Source organism: Pongo abelii, chromosome Y (assembly GCF_028885655.2).
Source record: "Pongo abelii isolate AG06213 chromosome Y, NHGRI_mPonAbe1-v2.0_pri, whole genome shotgun sequence".
Classification (NCBI taxonomy): domain Eukaryota; kingdom Metazoa; phylum Chordata; class Mammalia; order Primates; family Hominidae; genus Pongo; species Pongo abelii.
The window spans coordinates 9,772,863-9,795,015 of NC_072009.2; the positions used below are offsets into that span (position 1 = coordinate 9,772,863).

Here is a 22,153-nt window from a genome sequence, read left to right on the forward strand (position 1 = left end):
CGATAGTTTACTGAGAATGATGATTTCCAATTTCATCCATGTCCCTACAAAGGACGTGAACTCATCATTTTTTATGGCTGCATAGTATTCCATGTTGTATATGTGCCACATTTTCTTAATCCAGTCTATCATTGTTGGACATTTGGGTTGGTTCCAAGTCTTTGCTATTGTGAATAATGCTGCAATAAACATATGTGTGCATGTGTCTTTATAGCAGCATGATTTATAGTCATTTGGGTATATACCCAGTAATGGGATGGCTGGGTAAAATGGAAGTTCTAGTTCTAGATCCCTGAGGAATCGCCACACTGACTTCCACAAGGGTTGAACTAGTTTACAGTCCCACCAACAGTGTCAAAGTGTTCCTATTTCTCCACATCCTCTCCAGCACCTGTTGTTTCCTGACTTTTTAATGGTTGCCATTCTAACTGGTGTGAGATGGTATCTCATTGTGGTTTTGATTTGCATTTCTCTGATGGCCAGTGATGGTGAGCATTTTTTCATGTGTTTTTTGGCTGCATAAATGTCTTCTTTTGAGAAGTGTCTGTTCATGTCCTTTGCCCACTTTTTGATGGGGTTGTTTGTTTTTTTCTTGTAAATTTGTTGGAGTTCATTGTAGATTCTGGATATTAACCCTTTGTCAGATGAGTAGGTTGCGAAAATTTTCTCCCATTTTGTAGGTTGCCTGTTCACTCTGATGGTAGTTTCCTTTGCTGTGCAGAAGCTCTTTAGTTTAATTAGATCCCATTTGTCAATTTTGTCTTTTGTTGCCATTGCTTTTGGTGTTTTAGACATGAAGTCCTTGCCCATGCCTATGTCCTGAATGGTATTGCCTAGGTTTTCTTCTAGGGTTTTTATGGTTTTAAGTATAACATTTAAGTCTTTAATTCATCTTGAATTCATTTTTGTATAAGGTGTCAGGAAGGGATCCAGTTTCAGCTTTCTACATATGGCTAGCCAGTTTTCCCAGCACCATTTATTAAATAGGGAATCCTTTCCCCATTGCTTGTTTTTCTCAGGTTTGTCAAAGATCAGATAGTTGTAGATATGTGGCATTATTTCTGACGGCTCTGTTCTGTTCCATTGATCTATATCTCTGTTTTGGTACCAGTACCATGCTGTTTTGGTTACTGTAGCCTTGTAGTATAGTTTGAAGTCAGGTAGCGTGATGCCTCCAGCTTTGTTCTTTTGGCTTAGGATTGACTTGGCGATGTGGGCTCTTTTTTGGTTCCATATGAACTTTAAAGTAGCTTTTTCCAATTCTGTGAAGAAAGTCATTGGTAACTTGATGGGGATGGCATTGAATCTGTAAATTACCTTGGGAAGGATGGCCATTTTCATGATATTGATTCTTCCTACCCATGAGCATGGAATGTTCTTCCTTTTGTTTGTATCCTCTTTTATTTCCTTGAGCAGTGGTTTGTAGTTCTCCTTGAAGAGGTCCTTCACATCCCTTGTAAGTTGGATTCCTACGTATTTTATTCTCTTTGAAGCAATTGTGAATGGGAGTTCACTCATGATTTGGCTCTCTGTTTGTCTGTTATTGATGTATAAGAATGCTTGTGATTTTTGTACATTGATTTTGTATCCTGAGACTTTGCTGAAGTTGCTTATCAGCTTAAGGAGATTTTGGGCTGAGACAATGGGGTTTTCTAGATATACAATCATGTCATCTGCAAACAGGGACAATTTGACTTCCTCTTTTCCTAATTGAATACCCTTGATTTCCTTCTCCTGCCTAATTGCCCTGGCCAGAACTTCCAACACTATGTTGAATAGAAGTGGTGAGAGAGGGCATCCCTGTCTTGTGCCAGTTTTCAAAGGGAATGCTTCCAGTTTTTGCCCATTCAGTATGATATTGGCTGTGGGTTTGTCATAAATAGCTCTTATTATTTTGAGATACGACCCATCAATTCCTAATTTATTGAGAGTTTTTAGCATGAAGGGTTATTGAATTTTGTCAAAGGCCTTTTCTACATCTATTGAGATAATCATGTGGTTTTTGACTTTGGTTCTGTTTATATGCTGGATTACATTTATTGATTTGCGTATGTTGAACTAGCCTTGCATCCCAGGGATGAAGCCCACTTGATCATGGTGGATAAGCTTTTTGATATGCTGCTGGATTCTGTTTGCCAGTATTTTATTGAGGATTTTTGCATCAATGTTCATCAAGGATATTGGTCTAAAATTCTCTTTTTTGGTTGTGTCTCTGCCAGGCTTTGGTATCAGGATGATGCTGGCCTCATAAAATGAGTTAGGGAGGATTCCCTCTTTTTCTCTTGATTGGAATAGTTTCAGAAGGAATGGTACCAGCTCCTCCTTGTACCGCTGGTAGAATTCGGCTGTGAACCCATCTGGTCCTGGACTTTTTTTGGTTGGTAAGCTATTGATTATTGCCACAATTTCAGCTCCTGTTATTAGTCTATTCAGAGATTCAACTTCTTCCTGGTTTAGTCTTGGGAGGGTGTATGTGTTGAGGAATTTATCCATTTCTTCTAGATTTTCTAGTTTATTTGCATAGAGGTGTTTGTAATATTCTCTGATGGTAGTTTGTATTTCTGTGGGATCGGTGGTGATATCCCCTTTATCATTTTTTATTGCATCTATTTGATTCTTCTCTCTTTTTTTCTTTATTAATCTTGCTAGTGGTCTATCAATTTTGTTGATCCTTTCAAAAAACCAGCTCCTGGATTCATTTATTTTTTGAAGGGTTTTTTGTGTCTCTATTTCCTTCAGTTCTGCTCTGATTTTAGTTATTTCTTGCCTTCTGCTAGCTTTTGAATGTGTTTGCTCTTGCTTTTCTAGTTCTTTTAATTGTGATGTTAAGGTGTCAGTTTTGGATCTTTCCTGCTTTCTCTTGTGGGCATTTAGTGCTATAAATTTCCCTCTACACACTGCTTTGAATGCATCCCAGAGATTCTGGTATGTTGTGTCTTGGTTCTCGTTGGTTTCAAAGAACATCTTTATTTCTGCCTTCATTTCGTTGTGTACCCAGTAGTCATTCAGGAGCAGGTTGTTCAGTTTCCACGTAGTTGAGCGGTTTTGAGTGAGATTCTTCATGCTGAATTCTAGCTTGATTGCACTGTTATCTGAGAGATAGTTTGTTATAATTTCTGTGCTTTTACATTTATTGAGGAGAGCTTTACTTCCAAGTATATGGTCAATTTTGGAATAGGTGTGGTGTGGTGCTGAAAAAAATGTGTATTCTGTTGATTTAGGGTGGAGAGTTCTGTAGATATCTATTAGGTCTGCTTGGTGCAGAGCTGAGTTCAATTCCTGGGTATCCTTGTTGATTTTCTGTTTCGTTGATCTGTCTAATGTTGACAGTGGGGTGTTAAAGTCTCCCATTATTAATGTGTGGGAGTCTAAGTCTCTTTGTAGGTCACTCAGGACTTGCTTTATGAATCTGGGTGCTCCTGTATTGGGTGCATATATATTTAGGATAGTTAGCTCTTGTTGTTGAATTAATCCCTTTACCATTATGTAATGGCCTTCTTTGTCTCTTTTGATCTTTGTTGGTTTAAAGTCTGTTTTATCAGAGACTGGGATTGCAACCCCTGCCTTTTTTTGTTTTCCATTTGCTTGGTAGATCTTCCTCCATCCTTTTATTTTGAGCCTATGTGTGTCTCTGCACGTGAGATGGGTTTTCTGAATACAGCACACTGATGGGTCTTGAGTCTTTATCCAATTTGCCAGACTGTGTCTTTTAATTGGAGCATTTAGTCCATTTACATTTAAAGTTAATATTGTTATGTGTGAATCTGATCCTGTCATTATGATGTTAGCTGGTTATTTTGCTCATTAGTTGATGCAGTCTCTTCCTAGTCTCGATGGTCTTTACATTTCCGTATGATTTTGCAGTGGCTGGTACCTGTTGTGCCTTTCCATGTTTAGCGCTTCCTTCAGGAGCTCTTTTAGGGCAGGCCTGGTGGTGACAAAATCTGTCAGCATTTGTTTGTCTGTAAAGTATTTTATTTCTCCTTCACTTATGAAGCTTAGTTTAGCTGGATATGAAATTCTGGGTTGAAAATTCTTTTCTTTAAGAATGTTGAATATTGGCCCCCACTCTCTTCTGGCTTGTAGGGTTTCTGCTGAAAGATCCGCTGTTAGTCTGATGGGCTTCCCTTTGATGGTAACCCGACCTTTCTCTTTGGCTGCCCTTAACATTTTTTCCTTCATTTCAACTTTGGTGAATCTGACAATTATGTGACTTGGAGTTGCTCTTCTCGAGGAGTATCTTTGTGGTGTTCTCTGTATTTCCCAAATCTGAATGTTGGCCTGCCTTGCTAGGTTGGGGAAGTTCTCCTGGATAATATCCTGCAGAGTGTTTTACAACTTGTTTCCATTCTCCCCGTCACTTTCAGGTACACCAATCAGACGTAGATTTGGTCTTTTCACATAGTCCCATATTTCTTGGAGGCTTTGCTCGTTTCTTTTTATTCTTTTTTCTTTAAACTTCCCTTCTCGCTTCATTTCATTCATTTCATCTTCCAGGGTTGATACCCTTTCTTCCATTTGATCACATCGGCTCCTGAGGCTTCTGCATTCTTCACGTAGTTCTCGAGCCTTGGTTTTCAGCTCCATCAGCTCCTTTAAGCACTTCTCTGTATTGGTTATTCTAGTTATACATTCTTCTAAATTTTTTTCAAAGTTTTCAACTTCTTTGCCTTTGGTTTGAATATCCTCCCGTAGCTCGGAGTAATTTGATCTTCTGAAGCCTTCTTCTCTCAGCTCATCAAAGTCATTCTCCATCCAGCTTTATTCCGTTTCTGGTGAGGAACTGTGTTCCTTTGGAGGAGGAGAGGTACTCTGCATTTTAGAGTTTCCAGTTTTTCTGCTCTGTTTTTTCCCCATCTTTGTGGTTTTATCTACTTTTGGTCTTTGATGATGGTGATGTACAGATGGGTTTTTGGTGTGGATGTCCTTTCTGTTAGTTTTCCTTCTAACAGACAGAACCCTGAGCTGCAGGTCTGTTGGCGTACCTGGCCGGCCGTGTGAGGTGTCAGTCTGCCCCTGCTGGGTGGTGCCTCCCAGTTAGGCTGCTCGGGGGTCAGGGGTCAGGGACCCACTTGAGGAGGCAATCAGCCCGTTCTCAGATCTCCAGTTGCGTGCTGGGAGAACCACTGCTCTCCTCAAAGCTGTCAGCCAGGGACATTTTCCAGAATGATGGTTTCTAGCTTCATCCATGTCCCTACAAATGGAATGAACTCATCCTTTTTAATGGCTTCATAGTATTTCATGGTATATATGAGCCACATTTTCTTAATCCAGTCTATCATTGATGGGCATTTGGGTTGGTTCCAAGTCTTTGCTATTGTGAATAGTGCCGCAATCAACATACTTGTGCATGTGTCTTTATAGCATCATGAATTATAATCCTCTGGGTATATGCCCAGTAATGGGATGGCTGGATCAAATGGTATTTCTAGTTCTAGATCCTTGAAGAATCACCACACTGTCTTCCACAATGCTTGAGCTAGTTTACAGTCCCACCAACAGTGTAAAAACATTCCTATTTCTCCACAACCTCTCCAGCACCTGTAGTTTCCTGAAGTTTTAATGATCGCCATTCTAACTGGCATGAGATAGTATCTCATCGTGGTTTTGATTTGCATTTCTCTGACGCCCAGTGATGATGAGCATTTTTTCATGTGTCTGTTGGCTGCATAAATATCTTCTTTTGAGAAATGTCTTTTCATATCATTTGCCCACTTTTTGATGGGGTTGTTTGATTTTTTTCTTGTAAATTTGTTTAAGTTCTTTGTAGATTCTGGATATTAGCCTTTGTTAGATGGGTAGATTGTGAAAATTTTCTCCCATTCTGTAGGTTGCCTGTTCCCTCTCATGGTAGTTTCTCTTGCTGTGCAGGAGCTCTTTAGTTTAATTAGATCCCATTTGTCAATTTTGGCTTTTGTTGCCATTGCTTTTGGTGTTTTAATCAGGAAGTCTTTGCCCATGTGTATGTCCTGAATGGTATTGTCTAGGTTTTCTTCTAGGGTTTTTATGGTTTTCAGTCTAACATTTAAGTCTTCAATCAATCTTGAATTCATTTCTGTATAAGGTGTAAGAAAAGGATCCAGTTTCCACTTTCTACAACATATGGCTAGCCAGTTTTCCCAACATCATTTATTAAATAGGGAATCCTTTCCCCATTGCTTGTTTTTGTCAGGTTTGTCAAAGATCAGATGGTTGTAGATGTGTGGTATTATTTCCGAGGGCTTTATTCTCTTCATTAGTCTATATCTCTGTTTTGGTACTAGTACCATGCTATTTTGGTTACTGTGGCCTTGTAGTATAGTTTGAAGTCAGGTAGCATGATGCCTCCTGCTTTGTTCTTTTGGCTTAGGATTGTCTTGGCAATGCAGGCTCTTTTTTGGTTTCATATGAACTTTAAAGTAGTTTTTTTCCAATTCTGTGAAGAAAGTCATTGTTAGCTTGATGGCGATGGCATTGAATCTATAAATTATCTTGGACAGTATGGCCATTTTCATGATTTTGATTCTTCCTATCCATGAGCATGGAATGTTTTTCCATTTGTTTGTGTCCTCTTTTATTTCATTGAGCAGTGGTTTGTAGTTCTCCTTGAAGAGGTCCTTCACATCCCTTGTAAGTTGGATTCCTAGGTATTTTATTCTCTTTGAAGCAATTGTGAATGGGATTTCACTCATGATTTGGCTGTCTGTTTTTCTGTTATTGGTGTATAGGAAAGAACATCTTTATTTCTGCCTTCATTTCGTTATGTACCCAGTAGTCATTCAGGAGCAGGTTGTTCAGTTTCCATGTAGTTGATCAGTTTTGAGTGAGTTTCTTAATCCTGAGTTCTAGTTTGATTGCACTGTGGTCTGATAGATAGTTTGTTATGATTTCTGTTCTTTTACATTTGCTGAGGAGTGCATTACTTCCAACTATGTGGTCAGTTTTGGAATAAGTGTGATGTGGTGCTGAGAAGAATGTATATTCTGTTGATTTGGGGTGGACAGTTCTGTAGTTGTCTACAGACAGTTCTGTAGTTGTCTGTCTTGGTGCAGAGCTGAGTTCAATTCCTGGGTATCCTTGTTAACTTTCTGTCTCATTGATCTGTCTAATGTTGTCAGTGAGATGTTAAAATGTCCCATTATTATTGTGTGGGAGTCTTAAGTCTCTTTGTAGGTCTCTAAGGACTTGCTTTATGAATCTGGGTGCTCGTGTATTGGGTGCTTATATATTTAGGATAGTTAGCTCTTCTTGTTGAATATCCCTTTACCATTATGTATTGGCCTTCTTTGTCTCTTTTGATCTTGTTGGTTTAAAGTCTGTTTTATTAGAGACTAGGTTTGCAACCCCTGTTTTTTTTGTTTTCCATTTGCTTGGTAGATCTTCCTCCATCCCTTTATTTTGAACCTATGTGTATCTCTGCACATGAGATGGGTCTCCTGAATACAGCACACTGGCGGATATTGACTCTTTATCCAATTTGCCAGACTGTTTTTTAATTGGAGCGTTTAGTCCATTTACCTTTAAGGTTAATATTGCTATATGTGAATTTGATTCTCTTATTATGATGTTAGCTGGTTATTTTGCTCGTTAGTTGATACAGTTTCTTCCTAACATTGATGGTCTTTACAACTTGGCATGTTTTTACAGTGGCTGGTACTGGTTGTTCCTTTCCATGTTTAGTGCTTCTTTCAGGAGCTCTTGTAAGGCAGTCCTGGTGGTGACAAAATCCCTCAGCATTTGTTTGTCTGTAAAGGATTTTATTTCTCCTTCACTTACAAAGCCTGGTTTGGCTGGATATGAAATTCTGGATTGAAAATTCTTTTCTTTAAGAATGTTGAATATTGGCCCCCATTCTCTTCTGGATTGTAGGATTTCTGCCGAGAGATCCGCTGTTAATCTGATGGGCTTCCCTTTGTGGGTAACCTGACCTTTCTCTCTGGCTGCCCTTAACATTTTTTCCTTCATTTCAACTTTGGTGAATCTGACAATTATGTGTTTTGGAGTTGCTCTTCTCGAGGAGTATCTCTGTGGTATTATCTGTGTTTCCTGAATTTGAATGTTGGCCTGCCTCACTAGGTTGGGGAAGTTCTCCTCGATAATATCCTGAAGAGTGTTTTCCAGCTTGGTTCCATTCTCCCCGTCACTTTCAGGTACACCAATCAGATGTAGATTTGATCTTTTCACATAGTCCCATATTTCTTGGAGGCTTCATTCATTTCTTTTTACTCTTTTTTCTCTGAACTTCTCTATTCCCTTCATTTCATTCATTTGATCTTCAATCACTGATATACCCTGTCTTCTACGTGGTCAAGTCAGATACTGTGGCTTGTGCATGCATCACGTAGTTCTTGTGGCATAGTTTTTAGCCCCATCAGGTCATTTAAGGACTTCTCTATGCTGTTTATTCTAGTTAGCCATTCGTCTAATCTTTTTTCAAGATTTTTACCTTCTTTGTGATGGGTTCGAACATCCTCCTTTAGCTCGGAGAAGTTTGTTATTACCCATCGTCTGAAGCTTTCTTCTCTCAACTTGTCAAAGTCATTCTCCATCCAGCGTTGTTCCATTGCTGGCAAGGAGCTGTGTTCCTTCGGAGGAGAAGAGGCGCTCTGATTTTTAGAATTTTCAGATTTTCTGCTCTGGTTACTCGCCATCTTTTTGGTTTTACCTACTTTTGGTCTTTGATGATGGTGACGTACAGATGGAGTTTTGGTGTGGATGTCCTTTGTTTTTGTTAGTTTTCCTTCTAACAATCAGGACCCTCAGCTGCAGTCTGTGGAGTTTGCTGGAGGTCCACTCCAGACCTTGTTTGCCTGGGTATCACCAGCGGAGGCTGCAGAACAGCAAATATTGCAGAACAGCAGATGTTGCTGCCTGATCCTTCCTCCAGAAGCTTTGTCTCTGAGGGGCACCTGGCTTTTTGAGGTTGTCAGTCGGCCCCTATTGGGACGTGCCTCCCAGTTAGGCTACTCAGGGGTCAGGGACCCACTTGAGGAGGCAGTCTCTTTGTTCTCAGATCTTAAACTCTGTGCTGGGAGAAGCACTACTCTCTTCAAAGCTGTCTGACACAGACATTGAAATCTGCAGAAGTTTCTGCTGCCTTTTGTTCAGCTATGCCCTGCCCCCAGAGGTGGAGTCTATAGAGGCAGGCAGGCCTCCTTGAGCTGTCCTGAGCTCCATCCAATTTGAGCTTCCTGGCCTTTTTAGCTACTCAAGCCTCAGCAATTGCGGACACCCCTTCCCTAGCCTCGCTGCTGCCTTGCAGTTCGATCTCAGACTGCTGTGCTAGAAGTGAGCCAGGCTCCGTGGGCGTGGGACCCTCCAAACCAGGCATGAGATATCATCTCCTGGTGTGCCCTTTGCTAAGGCCATTGGAAAATCACAGTATTAGTGTGGGAGTGACCGGAATTTCCAGGTACCTTCTGTCACAGCTTCCCTTTGCTAGGAAAGGGAATTCCCCAACCCCTTGTGCTTCCCGGGTGAGGTGATGCCCCATCCTGCTCCGTGAGCTGCACTCACTGTCTGACAAGCCCCAGTGAGATGAACCTGGTACCTCAGTTGGAAATACAGAAATCACCAGTCTTTTATGTTGCTCATGTTGGAAATGCAGAAATCACCAGTCTTTTGCATCACTCATGCTGGGAGCTTTGGACTGGAGCTGTTCCTATTCAGCAATCCTGGAACCTCCTAATTTTAATATCTTTATACTTTGCAATTAGGTTACCTCTTTGTGAAATTAAAAATTACCACGTTTACTTTAGATTGTTAAGAAGTAGTGTTACTTGGCTGGGCGCGGTGGCTCATGCCTGTAATCCCAGCACTTCGGGAGGCCAAGGGAGGCAGATCACAACGTCAGTATATGGAGATGATCCTGGCTAACACGGTGAAACCCCATCTCTACTAAAAATACAAAAAATTAGCCAGATATGGTGGCAGGCACCTGTAGTCCCAACTACTCGAGAAGCTGAGGCAAGAGAATGGCATGAACCTGGGAGGTGGAGCTTGCAGTGAGCCAAGATCGCCCCACTGCACTCCAGCCTGGTTGACAGAGCGAGACTCCGTCTCAAAAAAAAAAAAGAAAAATAGTATTACTTTGCAAACCACTATGAAAAGCAAAATAAGCTGTTAAGCCTTATCACCTGCTTGTTTATTGTCAGATATACAAAATGTACAAAAGCACAGGGGGATGGAAAATTGTACTTTTAGCACTGCTTAGTTTTCTTTGCTTTATAACATTTGATTTAACTCTCTCTTCAACCTTTTTGCTTACTCTCCTTCCCTCTAGTTTGTGAATAGCATAATGGAAGAAGCTGGACTTTGTGGGCTAAGAGAGAAAGCAGATATGTTCTGTAACTCTGAATCAAATGATATTCTTCAACATCAAGACTCAAATTGTGGTGCCACAAGTAATAAGCATTTATTGGAAGATGAAGAAGGCAGTAACTTTATAACAAAGAACAGGAGTTGGATGAGCCCAGTGCACTACATACGAGAGTCAAGAAAGGAGCTTCCTGAGCAAGAGGTAGCCCCTCCCTCTGGTCAGCAAGCTTTACAGTGCAACAGGAACAAAGAAAAAGTCTTAGTTAATGATCTCTGGTCTGTGGTTGGATGTTGTCACATACTGGTCTTTTTGTTTTACATTTTCTGCAGCATGAGTGATTATGAACTTGGCCTGTTTGGAGGTAAATGTTGCCTAGCAAACTTGTTTCTTCACTTGGTTTAGTCCACCTATCATTCTCCAGTTATGTGTAGGGAACAAAAATAGCAAAATACGAAGCCCAGTTATAAGAAACTTAATGATTTCTCTGTGTAACAAGATGCTTTAAGAAACTTTGAGGCCAATATGATGTAATTAGTATTTGATTTACCTTGCTTTTTGTATCTTTGAAAATAACTTAATAATTAGTATGAAGACAATATGTATGCTAATTTTGCTTAAAAGATTATACACTGAAATTTAGAGAGTATATAATGTTATCTGTAGTGTAGAAAGAGTTAAATAAGACTGATTTTTAGAATTTGTTTTATCCCTTCTACTCTGTTAGCTTGAAAATTAGGATTAAGAATATGATATGTCAAATTTCGTGACTGAAAACTGAAATGCATTAATAGTTGCCCTCAGTGTTTCATCCTTATTATACTAACATTTACATTGATATATATGACTTATATATGAGACTGAAACTTGGCATTTTTATTCATAATCCATTTTCTGCTACCCTGGAAGACAAAAAAATATGGTAGTATATAAAGTAATTGTAATTCATTGGAAATAAGACAGGTATCTTCAAAATTGATAGCCCCAATTATATGTGTAAAATGTAGCTTGAGGTTAAAATTATTTAAAAAGTTTTAAATGAAAATCTTTATGAAAATGTCAGTTATATTACAGTTGTTTCTTACACATACACATTCAATAACAATATTTATTTATTCTTTTTTCTAGAGAGACAAGGTCTTTTGCTGTCACCCAGGCTGGAGTGCAGTGGTACAATCATGGGTCATGGCAGGCTTAAACTCCTGAGCTCGTGATCCTGTCACTTCAGACTCTAGAGTAGCTGGGGCTACAGGCGTACACCACCACACATGGCTAATTTTTTATTTTTCTTTTGTTGTAGAGATGGGCTGTCATTCTATTGCCCAGGCTGGTCTTGGTATTCTGTCTTGTAGCAGTATATGTTGGCTACCTGTACTGGCCTTGGCTTTTCCAAGTGTCAAGATTACAGATGTGAGCTAGTATACCCTGCCCAGTGTTTCTTTCTTATTTGGCTTTGGTGTGAATGAGAAAAGAATTTAGTACTAAAATTTTATGTGCATACAGAAGTATTACGTGAAGTTAGCCTGTTTTCCCTCAACCTATAGTACTCTGTAAAGTATACCAAAAGTCAAGGTTTTAAAGAACTGTGTTACATATTAGAGAGAACAAATCAAAAGTTACTTATCTCCATCTTTACCAGTAGAACATTATTATGTATTTTGAAGCACCATTTGACTCTTTCTATTTCAGCTACTTGCTTGTCCCTTCCAAAGTTATTATAGTACTCTTTTAAAACTTTTCTTCAAGGGAAGAGCTATTTTGACTTCCTTTTCTTTGATCTAAACCTAACACCCAAAATATGCTTAGTAGATCATCCGAAAAAAATCATAACTTGTTTAAATTATTCATAGCAAAAGTTACATATTATAAGGGTTATGAGCATCTTAGGCAGTGAATAGTAACTGAATATCCTTTTATAGCTGTCCTTCACTAGCAGGAAGCCTTATTTCCTGCCCTTTTGCATATCTTAACTTAGAATGTTACTGTCTAAATAGTGGTTAGGCAAGAGTAGTTCTTAAACTTGCAGTAATTATCTTGCACTACATTTAAGGGCTAAATAGCTAGTAGTCGTGCTTGATAATTGAAGAAATTTGTACAGCTAGAGGAAGTACCTACTAAATTTTCAAAAGTTTCCTGAATTTAATAGGTAAATCTGTTTTTAATTAGAGCTGTATCATTTTACTCTGAATGTCTTAACATAGAAGTTTACATAAAATTTACAGATTGGATTGATTTCAGCCTCCTTCTGGTACTTTTTTAAATCTTATTAATCATCAGGAAAAGAAGTTTTGTTATTGATCAAGCCCTAAACACTCTTTCGACTCCAGAGGAGAAGCTAGCAGCTCTCTGTAAGAAATATGCTGATCTTGTGAGTATTTATTTAATGGAGCAAGGACCACAGAAAATAAAATATATGTGTGCTTGATAAGATTTTTAAATATTATTTTGATGTAACTTTAAATTTAAAATGATATTTTATCCCAAAATTGAAAACAATCTCCTTTCTTTAGTACTTATGATTGGTGTATGTGACTTCATCTTATGAAATGATGTATAGAACATTATAATACTTTTTTAAATGTGAAATAAATTTCCTAAAACTTAGTATTCTACATGAGCAGTTTTTGGTTTTTTTTTTTTTGTATGCTGAAGATGCCTGACAATTGGGAGGAAGTGGTTTCTGTATTTAAAATTTCCCAAAGGAATTCTGCAGATTCAAGCTCTAACCATTCTTGATTAAAATTGTGAGTTAGATAAAATTGTTTAGTAAAATTGTACTATGGCTCAGGAAATATTTATTTAATATCTACTATATGCCAAGCATTGTTCCTTTTTCCATCTTCCAGGGAAATTCACCTCTTCTATAGAAGAGCTTGTTTTGAACTATATGATTTGAAACAAAATTCTTTTTTTGGAGACTATGGAAACATTCTCAACAGGGAAACCCTACTAGACTTTGTAAAGCAAATAATGAAAAAGATACAGAACTTTCTGAAGAATCATGGGAAATTTTTATAATTAATGTAAATGCTAAAATTCTGTTTCATGAAACATTTATGGGAATTATCACTGACTTTTTTTTTTTGTACATTTTCAAATAATGTTAAAGCAGCAACTCCATATTGTAAATGCACAAAACAAATATTTAGTTAATAATCAACTCCAAGAATAAAGCTGTAACAATAATAGTTACTATTCTCTCATGTGGTCCATAGTTACACGTAGCGGGCATCTTCAGGTGCCACGTACTTAGCAGCAGCCTGGCACCTTCTGATATTTTGAGAAGCAGGAATCCCTGAGCATAAATGCAAATAGCTTAGAACTGTCCAAAAGCAAAGACAGCAGAAAATAAAATTGTCGCTTGCTATGTTCAGGAAAGGAATGCTTCCATTGGATATGGAAGCCATTCTCAAATGTTACATTAGCCTGAGGAAAATCATGTGAGAAATGCCAGAAAAAGAAGACAGCGACAAAGAAGATAAAAGAAAGATTGACAAAAGAATTGAATTTCTGGTAGAAAAAGCAGTGTACTAGAAGGTTAGGAGATTTATTTCCTAGCTGTCAGTCATGAAAGGGTTAGGGAAGAAAGAGCAAATTGATTGCATACTGTAGCATGGTCATCTAGGGTGGTCCTCAAACACATAGAAATCACACAAAGATTGTCAAATTGAAGATTCGGATTTGGTAGATCTGAAAACGCACTTTGTAAAATTGGCCATGGTAGGGGTGGAAGTGACTGAAATACTGCATTATTTATTTATTTATTTCATTTATTTTAGTCAGAGTCTTGCACTGTCACTCAGGCTGGTATGCCATGGTTCAGTCACAGTTCACTACAGTCTTGAACTCCTAGCCTCAAACAATTCTCCTGTATCAGCCTCCTGAGTACCTGGCACTACAGGCCTGCACAAGTATGCATGGCTAATTAAAAAAAATTTTTTGTAGAAATGGAGTTTTGGTATTTTGCCCAGGCTAGTCGTGAACTCCAGGGCTCAAGTAATCCTCCCACCTCAACTTCCCAGAGTGTTAAGTGAGATTACAGTTATGAGCCACCATCCCTTGCCAATAAAGGTGTTTTTAATAGCTATAAGAATATTGCCTGCAAGGATGTTTGATAGGTTTTTTGATATTTCATTCTGTCTTGAAATGTTTGCCTTGTCAATGTTTTATTTTTCATAAAAGCTTTACTCAAGAATCAGGATGACCACTATGTTATCTAGTAGTATAATTTGGAGTCATTTATTATAAATCTGAAACTGACTTGACTGATGAATCTTGAGCACTGCTTATTGTGTTCTAATTTTGGTAGCTGTTTCAATAAAGTAGCTCTTGTAGAATAGGAAAACTATCATTTTATTCTGAAATGAGATTTTAATTAAAAGGTTAGTTTTTCCTATTAATAAAAAATGGAAATTAAGATTGCTTTTCTTGCTGCACAAAATTATTTACATACTTTCCTCTCACTAGGAAAGAGGGGAACATAAAATGTTCCACGGCTGTAATTGCAGTTCTTAGAGCTGTAACTCAGATTACTATACTTCCTAAATGTAAAGTGGTTATTAATTTTAGCTGGAGGAAAGCAGAAATGTTCAGAGGCAAATGAAGATTCTGCAGAATAAGCAAGCTCAGATTGTGAAAGAGAAAGTTCACTTGCAGAGTGAACACAGCAAGACCATCTTGGCAAGAAGCAAGCTAGAGTCTCTTTGTAGGGAACTTCAGTGTCAAAATAAGACATTAAAGGTTAGTTGGTTTATTTTACTGTATTTCAGGAACTACTTAGGCTGCTTTTATAATCGCCTTGTATCTACTTGAAATACATTCTTGCTCTATGTCTTTTAATGGGAATTAGTTGCTATAATGGCTGCTGGTTAACTGGCTCAGTTACACTTGTGCTGGTAGATCAGATTCCTAAGCAGAGGACTTTGTAGACATCTTAACACAGAAACCTTGGTTTTTGTTTTGCTTGAGCTGATGCTGCCTGTTAGGTAACTCTAAATTTAAGACTCGCTCTATGTAAATTTTGGTTTCAGATTCAAGGATAAGCTCTACCTTAGTCTACTGTATACTTGATCACAGGGAATCTAGATGAGATTGGTTTTTATGTTCACAGCTCTCCTGCTTAAAAAGCTCAAAGTTGCCAGATATTTTTGTTGGCCTTTGGTGTAGTTGGTTACCATGTCCTTTTTTGGTAATGAGTGAAAATCTTAGCTGAAATGAAGAAACCGGTAGCCATAGTTAGTGTGAGTTTGAGAAAGAAAAACACATTGTAGAGCTCTACTATAAAAGTTAATAGGATAGATTGCTAAATTACATTCTGGCATCGTTGGCTATTTGGTTGCTAAATACTTTAGAATATTACTTACAGCTAGGCTGATTATAAGAGAAGAGGGATTAAGTATGACAGCTTGTCTCAATAATGGAAGTAAAAAGCAGAGATCCTGGAAAAAATGTGCAATCCATCAGAGGAACTTGTCTGACTTTGTGGTATTGCTAGGGGGGTGTATGGTTGGAGTATTATTTTGATGGTGCTGGATCACTCTCATCACAGTAAACTCTCAAGAACATAGGACAGCTTGTGAAATAGTTTCTTACTTGTAAGGTTTGTATTTATTTTTCTTGCTTTTGAAATCTTGGATTTAAATATAATAAAATTAGATAGCACTGTCAATATTTAGACTGTACTGATAACTGTTTAGGTAGAGGTCTTTTGACACTTGTATCCTAGTAAGACTTTGAAAGTAAACTTTGTAAGATAATGATTTAGTTTGTCCCTTCCTTCTTATAAAATTGAAAGTGTAACTCAGAAAGTAGGCTGTAAAATCTTCAAGCTGATGTAGGATGGTATACTGCCTAACCAGTGAGGATGACTTTTGGGAAAATAATGTGGAAGAAACTAACTGTGTGGAGCAGCACCTTACTTATATTTAATTATAGTACAGTGAATATCTGGATCAGCAGATAATACTTATTTTATAATAGGGCATTTGCTTTTCTCTAATTATCTACTTAGAAAAAGCTGCTTGCTTGTAAATGAGAGATTTCTGGTCATAAATAATGGGGAGGAATTATAGTTTAAAAGCAACACCTCATGGGAGCAATAAATGAACTCAAATTGCAGTAGCTTCTTTTTTGAGAGCTTTATCTGTAGGTCTATACTTTTAACATACATTATTTTGGATAATAAGGAAGAACATATGCAGCAGAAAAAAGAGGAGGAAGAAGGTCTTAAAGAAGTAACTGCACATTTCCAAATTACTTTAACTGAAATTCAAGCCCAGCTGGAACAGCATGAAATACACAATGCCAAACTGCAGCAGGAGAACGTGGAAATGGGAGAAAAGCTAAAGAAGCTCACTGACCAATATGCACTGAGGGAAGAGGTAAATGGCATTTGGTTTGTTTATTGAGAGCTGGTCACCAGTAGCAAAAGCTACACCCTACTGTAAAGTAAAAACTCTTTCACAGGACAGTATTTTAGAACTTCTGTGTATGCACAGTGGAAATTACATGTTTATTAGGAAAAGAGTAGAAACCTGTAAACAGAATGACTAAATTGGAGCATCACTTGGCCCAAGTGTCAGTGGAGTAAGATAAGTAAAGGGATTTCTAGGAGATGTGTACCACTTGTCTCCCATATGATGCTACAAGATTGTCATTATAGCATACAGATATTTTTCTCTTATGCAGCCTAGTAATACAGATTTGGTCCCTAAATAGTCTGTATCTCAGATTTCTGTGACAATCTGAACAATAGAAACAGGAGAATTGTGTTATTTGTGAGAATAAGGAACCTACTAATTACCCATCACCAAGTCATATTGTTTGTGTAATCATTGAAGTAAAAAGTTTGTGGAGGACTCATAGTTGTTGAACCTGGTCATTGGAGTTATTTTATAAATTGATGTGGAAGTTGTATGATGTCTACACAAAAAACAAATAGGTGATAACCTGCTTATTTGTTTTTATTTTTTCTTTACATTTAGAGGTCAAATACATAGGGTAAGATTTCAATTTTCAAAGGATGCATCCCCTTCCTTTATTATGCTTTAATCTAGTAAAATATATATTGAAATCCTTAGTTAGTAGATTAAAATTGGAAATAGAAAGTGACAATTTCAAATTAATGAAACAGTAAATATTATTTTGTGCATATCAAAATGTTATTTTAATTTACACCTTTTCATGCTACTTTTGAAAACATTTTTCTTAAGATTTTGAGTATCTTTTAAACCATTTTCCTCTATGTTTCAAGAACATTTCAAACTTATTATGGAAGTTGCAAACTTATAGTAGAATATATCACTTGGCTTTAGCAATTATTTACTTTTGTTTCTAGCAACTCTTGTTTCCGTCTATTTTTAAGCAAATCCAAGATGTTATATCATTTTATTTATTACTATTCGAACGTACATCATGAAATAAGATTCTTTTTAAGCCATAATCACTGTACTATTTTTACACCAAAAGGTTAAACAATTACTATGTAATCACATACCTTGTCACGGTTCAGATTGTTTACATCAAGATCAAAATAAGGTTTATACATTTTATTGTTTTAATATGTCTCAAGTCTTTTTAGTATATAAGCTTCCCCCCCTTTTTTTTCCTTGGAATGTATTTATTAAAGAAAGTTTTTAGGCCTATGTAGTGAACTTGTAAAAATTAAATTTGTTTTATGTTATAAAGTGTGTTATGAATATCATCAGTTTTTTTTTAAAAGAACCCTTTAAATTCCATTATTTTAAATAATGGTATTAAAAATAATTAATTTTATTTTTTTATTATTTTACTATTTAGGATTTATATTTTTTAACTGTATTAAACTCTCCAAATTTGCTGTAGAAGTAGCAGATTGGGAGAGTACATGTGTTCAAGTTGTGCTACTTGTAAGTCTTGTTTAGATACTACAATCTTTTTCTTTTATCAGAAAATAATGGAATAATGATAAAATCAGTTGCAGATTAAGACAGATTATCTGTTGCAGTCTTCTCAAAACTTAATTTAAGTACATTATTTTCACCTAGCATTTCTTCCTTCACATAGAACCTCCATGTGTGAAGGGATTTCCTAATGAGTCTATTGTATGTACGATAGCACTTAATGATACAGCTTTTAAATAATAACAGAATTTTACCAAATGTTTAATATGTGCCAGGCATCAAGCACCTTACACAGTTTAATTATTGAATAGATTTGGACAGCAACTCTGCAAGTTAGGTATGGTCATGAACCTTTGCAGTTAAGGAAACTGTGTTTCACAAGGAGAAGAAATTGTCCTGGATCATACAATAAGCTAGGATTTGCTCCAGACCATTTTTTTCATTTTATCAGGCTACCTACAATTAAGGAATTTCAGAAGATTTTGTGAACAAAAAATGTCCAGGAATTATATTATATTCAATATTATATTATATTCAATATTATATAATATAATTATAATTATATTATATTGAATGTAATATATTACATTCAATAAATGAATTTGATATTTTGATCTCCTTATCCATCTTTTTCTTGATAAAATATCAGCTTTTTTTTTCCAGTGTAGGGCAGAAGCAAGAAGTATTGTGATGGGGACAGCCCACGTCTGATAGGGTGGGGCATGGGGCAGCAGTTAGAGGGTTATGCTCTTTCCAGTGTGGGATAGTTTGCAAGATGATATGTTGTAGACAATTCTGCAGTGACAGAGACAGAAGGAGTCAGTGTTCTTAACTACAGTGGTAGCAGCAGAAAAGAAGGGTAAGCAGGATTCTAGAAATTTGTGTTATATTTTCTCCCCACTGTATTTATTTCTTTGGTTAGTGATGGAAGAAATTCTGTTTTCCTGTAGCAAATTAATAAAGCATTCAAACATAAGGAATTACAAGAACAGTTTGTAGATGCCAGACTTCAACAAACAGCACAGCTGATAAAAGAAGCTGATGAAGGACATCAGAGAGAGAGAGTTTGTAAGTTCTACTTCTTGAAAAAAAAAAAAAAAAAAAAAAAGATTGCCAAAATTGTAACCAAAGCCATTTAAAACAAACTCCTCACTTAACATAGTGCCAGGGCACGCAATTTTGTTTCTTACTTTCTGGATTTGGGATATGCGAGTATGTATATGTGTGTGTGTGTGTGTGTGTGTGTGTGTGTGTGTGTATTAAGCTTTCTGTTTCCGATGAAATTTTCGTATGAAATTTACTGGAGATAAGATTAAATTAGTGGAAAAACAAGATAATTTTGCTTTCTATATAGTGGTCACCAAGTTAAAGAATGTGCCAGTCATTAGGCAAGATAGGCCTTGAGATTTAGGGACAGTTAAATTTTACACCAACTTACTGAACATGAGACTTCTACCTAGTGTTACGTTTCATTTTTAAATAAGCAATTTAAAAATTGGTAAATGATTTGTTTACTTTGATTATATTCTGGTATAATTTTCTGACAAAATTATCTGTGTTTTAGCATTGTTGCTAGAATATGTATTCAGATTTTGTCTGTCCATAATTGAGAACACAGAAAAAATCCCATTTGAGTATATGCATTTACCCCCACAGAAATGAAACTATATTCTATGAATGAAAAATGATTTTAGTAATGTGGTGTATTACATTTTCTTCGTTCAAGTAATGTAGGCCCTGAGTAGAGCATGTTATGAATATTTAGTTCCTTAGTGTTTTTTTCATTCAAGCCTCTCATATTGAATGAGTCTAGGATTTGGAGAGATATTTCACACAGCATGTCTCTTCATTGCAAGCTGACAGATACCAGTACACAATTAAAGAAACTTAATTGCACCTTTCAACTTGGAGTATAAATTTTGTATGTATCTATGTATATCTATATGTGTATTTTGTGGCTTAAGGCTTATTTACATAATTTGTGACATTTTACCTTAGAAATTCAGTGACTGAATTTCACAGCTGCTTCCTATGCATCTTTATTATCTATGTTTCTGAAAAACTCCAATATTAACTAATCTCTTTTCTTCCCTTAGCTGTTCCTTGCCTGTGGTTTTAAAAAAGTGACCAGAAACTAGGTCTCTATTTTCATTGCTTTGCTGCATATTCTTTTAACCTGCTCCGGTCCTTTACAGAGTTCAGGGGCTTTCTAAATAACCTAGACAATGTAAAGATTCTCAGCTGCATTTTCTGTCTGTAACTGTAGATGTCTAGTTATTCCTCATGTAAAACACAACATTTCAACCCTGAGTATTATAAACTTTATTATGTTTCTAGGTTACTTTTTCTCTTTAAGCAATTATTCCTACATTCCTAAGTGTTCACCAGTGGAGCAGATGAGAGATACAAGTAGTTAGAAATTGAGATAATTGGGTTGACCTATCATTGTTGCTAGGATAATTACTGGAAGGTTAAGCCTATCTGTTAGACATTTTGACCATGTTTATAATTGTTGTTAGTATTCTGTCAGAATGTTTCTGTTTTCTAGTTGTTAAAAGAAGCAACAGAATCGAGACACAAATATGAAGAAATGTAACAAGAAGAAGCACAACTGAAAGAGCAGGTAATTTAACAGCAGAGAATAGCAGAATTTGTGTCTCCTTGTTCCCAGCCACAGACCAGAACAGAGGATTTGATTCTTGTCCTCTTGGAAACTTTCTCTTCTTTTAGGGTGACCAATTCATTCTGATTTGCCTTGATTTTTTTTTGGCACCATAAATGATTTTTATTCATTTTGGTACCCCTAGTTCCAGGTTGATTGTGATGGCTGGTTGTGATGGCTATTTTGAATGTTGGCTTTCCTCTGTCCCAGATATTTTCTCTAAAACCTTTAGAATTTTGTCTTATGGGTAGCTACATGGAATTTTAAAATATTACAAATGACCAGATAGTCCTATTTCCCCATAAAATTTTGTGTGTGTTTGTGTATGCTTTCTAAAAAAATATTGGGGCTCTTTCCATTTTACATTCTGGACCCGCATAGTGTCCCATTCTAGTCTTTGTGTGCTTTTATTGTTTGAGATAAAGGAAACAGATGCTGTATGTTCACTTTCTAAGGAAAGATATCAGAAATGTTGTTCAGAAAAAGCATAGATATGTGTGATTTTCCAGAAAATCACAATGGAACATCTGCACTTTGTGTACTTGATGTGAAAGCTCCTGATTTAGGATACTGCAATAGTAAGACTAGCTATTGCTTTAAAGGAGTATGTAGAGATAGGGATAGACAGTGTGCACAGTTATTTGGAAAATTTTCTAAGTCTGCTAATCTTCTGTGTACAGAATTTTCTAAATGCCAAATTTGGAAAATGTGTTTCCTGTTGTCATTTTTATGATATCATTTGTGGAAAGATTGTCTGTCACTGGACACATTCAGAACCAGTATCAATGACAGACTTTGATATACAATATACTTACTTTGGAGGTCATATATGTTTGTCGGCACATGCAAGAAATGGTTCAAAACATGGGGGACCTATACAGAACCTGAAACTGCTTGTGGTCAGCACAAGGTATGTAGATTCCAAGGATGCAGATATCTTAGTGTAATAAATATAACAAGATTTAACAAATTGCAGAGAGATTGGGGTTTGCAATGAACATTTCCATTGTCAGTGTGATCCTGGTTATGAAAAAAGGTAACTAAATGTAATGTTCTGCATGGCTTGCTGCTGTTATTCTCCCACCTAAAATAAAAAGTCTATGTGATGGCGTTAATAGAAAATTGCTTTTTCGACCTCTTTTAGGTTATCTTTTTCTTATCTGTACTCCCACTAATTTTCTCCCCCATCAAACTATTCAGCTTCTGGCTTATTTTTCTGCATACATAAAGGAAAGAGTTAGCCTTAATATTAAACTAAGAACTAGATACCCTCAACTAAGCTAAATACTCTAAAGGGATGCTCTTTTTACAAGAAAA

The 22,153-nt window shown here is 36.7% G+C and overlaps 1 pseudogene; it reads left to right on the forward strand.

Annotated features, from left to right (window-relative positions):
• The window catches only part of LOC129053435 (gamma-taxilin-like), a 47,028-nt pseudogene that overhangs the window by 19,820 nt on the left and 5,055 nt on the right, over positions 1 to 22,153 (forward strand).